The 3,167-nt window shown below is 51.2% G+C and overlaps 1 pseudogene; it reads right to left on the minus strand.

The window, feature by feature from the left end:
• Positions 1 to 836: 836 nt before the first annotated feature.
• LOC146347389 (NADH dehydrogenase [ubiquinone] 1 alpha subcomplex subunit 13 pseudogene) lies at positions 837 to 1,382 on the minus strand (annotated as a pseudogene).
• Positions 1,383 to 3,167: the final 1,785 nt, after the last annotated feature.

The raw sequence follows: 3,167 nt of genomic DNA on the forward strand, positions 1-3,167 counted from the left end.
AAATAAGGGCAACGCTATTTGCGTTGCCCTTATTTTCGCCGTAGTCTACGTAAACATTGACGTAGACTACAGCAACTAAATAAGGAACGCGAATGGCGGCTCCCTATGGGGGCCGCCATTCGCGTACGCGCTTTTTTTTTTAAAGTCACCTGTGATAGGCTACGTGACGATTCACGTAGCCTATCACGGCTGACTTTGCAGATCTAGCCGTGATAGGCTACGTGAATCGTCACGTAGCCTATCAGGGGACTTTTTTTTTTTTTTTACTTTCGTGTTCGCGGCCGGGCGAGGCGGGAAGCCTCCTCCCCGGCCTGAATTTCGGCCGGGCGAGGCGGGAAGCCTCCCCCCCCCGGCCTGAATTTCGGCCGGGCGAGGCGGGAAGCCTCCCCCCCCGGCCTGAACTTCGCGGGGGGAGCAGCGAAGCGCTCCCCCCCACCGCGAAAAAGCTGCGAGAAAAGGTAAGTGACTTTCGTTCACCCCTACATCAAACCCAGGTGAGGCAGAAGGCATTTTGAACCAAGGTCTGGGTGGAACAATGCACTGGATGAGATTCAGTCCAGACAAGATGGAGATACTCTTATTAAGTGTTTTATCTGCTTGACTAAGTGATGTTCAACCTCTTCTGGATAGGGTTGCACTCACCCTAAAGGATCAGGTCCACAGTTTGGGGGTGCTCATGGATCCAGAATTGTCACTCAAGACACAGGTAGACCGGATGGCACAGGGCACCTTCCATCAGCCTAGGCTGATATACCAGCTATGTCCTCATTTGGACAGAGATAGTCTAGCTACAGTTATCCATGCTCTGATAACCTCTCATTTGGAATTTCATTCATTCATTCATTTCGTTTCATTTTATTTCTATACCGCCCAATAGCCGAAGCTCTCTGGGCGGTTCACACAAACCCTGCTGCCGCTCACACGTAAAACTGGCAACCAAATTTAGCGTTGTCGAGCACGCTCTGCGGGTGTAGGTAAAAGAGCTCGTCGAGCGTGGGGGGCACCCAGCGTGTGGTGTGGAACAGAGACTCACCGATCTGCCAGCCGGGGATGTCCTTCATGATCTTGGCCTCCTCGTCGAGATTTTGACGCAAGATGCGTAGCATCCTGCGGTCATCCTCAGCCATAAGAAGGGGAAAGATGGCCACTCGCATCTCCAGGTCCTCGATGTTCAGGCGCCGCCTCTCTCGGTTCCATGTCACAAGGGAATAATAGCCATAGACGAGGGTCCCAATTCCAATGGCGAACGGGCTATAGCCCAAGAGCCCCCGCCGGGGCAAGTTCCTCTTGTAGTCAATGGGCCCGTACCCGACCGGCGGCGGCATGTCCTGCTTCACCTTCCCGGCTCCGGCCGCCATCTTGGGAGCGGGCAGCTCGCTCCCGGCGCGACGGGAATATTGTAATACATGAGGCTGCCTTTGTAAAAGGTCCATAAACATAGGGATGGCAGAGAATTCCGTGAGTCCCCGAAGTCCGTGGCGGAACGGACCACTCACCTCCGCCACCCCATGAAGTTTGCGCTGGCTGAATCCTACCTGCCGCTGGCCGGGTCCAGGTCCGTCCTCTCACTCCGCTGCCATCCGCTGCCAGTCTGCAGATGCAAATGGCATCTGCTACGCCGGACGCCATTTGTGTCTGCAGACCAGCAGCGGACTGAAGTCCAGCAGCAGACGGACATGGCTGGCGGCTCTGCAGACTCGCTGCAGAGCAGAGCCAGCCAGGGAGGACTCTGGGGGGAGGAACGGATCACCTCCCCCCCCATGGACCCCCCCAGCAGACTCGGGTGAGTGGGGTTTGTACACCCCTACATAAATATCAGCTGGCATGAAATAGTAGGGATGAGTGGAACCCCTACCTTTTGTTCCTGGGGGATTCCACGGGAGGGGAGATGATCCATCCCTCCCCCCAGAATCCTCTTCAGCCATTGACACTCTGTGATGAATCCACGGAGCTGGCCGCCGGCTCCGTATCACCAGCGATATGGGTGGCCGCCATTGCCATGCCTTATCAGGCTGACTCTGGACGCCATTTGTGTCCTGAGTTAGCCTCAGCCAGCGATATGGCACAGCAATAGCAGCTGTATCGCTGGTGCTTCAGAGGTGGAGGGAGGTGGAGGTAAGGGATTCTTTTTGCCATGGACTCTGGAGGCCAGATTCAAAAGAATCTGGCCTCATCGGGGTCCGTGGCGGAATTCTCTGGCATCCCTACAAAATAAGGCAGGAAGATTGGACAATGTGATCATATTTTGCCAGTATGTCAACCACCTCAAGATATGAAGCACATTATTTTTACGATGCACATTAGTTGTACAGAACAGACCATGGTCCCTCCACATGCACAGGATTGTGCTCTTAGTTCATTACATTCTTAAGTTATCTTAGGCTGCCATCCTATGCACATCTAATTGGGGGTAAGTCACATTTAACTCAATCAGACTAACTTCTTGAACTCAACTGGACTTCTGTGTAGGGCTGCTGTGTTAGACTTCCTGCAATATCTCAAAAGGGGACCTATATTGTGGTTCTAGTAAAATGCAATTTATTTAAATGTAATTGATGGAATAATCAGGCCTTCCCCACCCTGGTTCCCTCTAGATATTTTGGACTTCAACTCCCATAAGCCCCAGCTAGCATGGCCACTAGTCAAGAATCCTGGGATCTGTAGTCCAAAAGCTCTGAAAGGCACCAGGTTGGGGAAAGCTGGAATAATCCATTAAAAAGGAGATGATCCATCAAGTACAATCCTTTAAATTGCTAGACAGACCGAGTGTGTGTGTGTGTGTGTGCGCGCGCGCGTGTGTGTGTGTGATTTGTATTCAACTTCATCAGCAGCAGATTCCCCCCCACCCATTTTGTTTTAACAGCAAAATTTACCCTCTAAGCACCTATGTATAAATACACTAACAGCAAGTGTCATGCTTGATTGCAAGCCATATGGCTGCCAGTTTTTTAATGCAGAAGCATCTGCATTCTTAGACAAATGGGAGCTTCTTGCAAACATAATTTGCTAAGTTTATTTCTCTTCATCCTCTCTCCCCCCCCCCCCCGGCAGTTATCATGGCTTTTTCTGTGTGTGTATTGTGAGGTTCAGAACAATGTTTCTTAGACAAAGGGAGGCATATGGGAATAGATCTTTTGATTTTAGAATTAACTTTTTAAAAATTCAAT

Source organism: Heloderma suspectum, chromosome 4 (genome assembly GCF_057233095.1).
Source record: "Heloderma suspectum isolate Gila_16-S chromosome 4, 16-S_ref, whole genome shotgun sequence".
In the NCBI taxonomy this organism is placed as follows: domain Eukaryota; kingdom Metazoa; phylum Chordata; class Lepidosauria; order Squamata; family Helodermatidae; genus Heloderma; species Heloderma suspectum.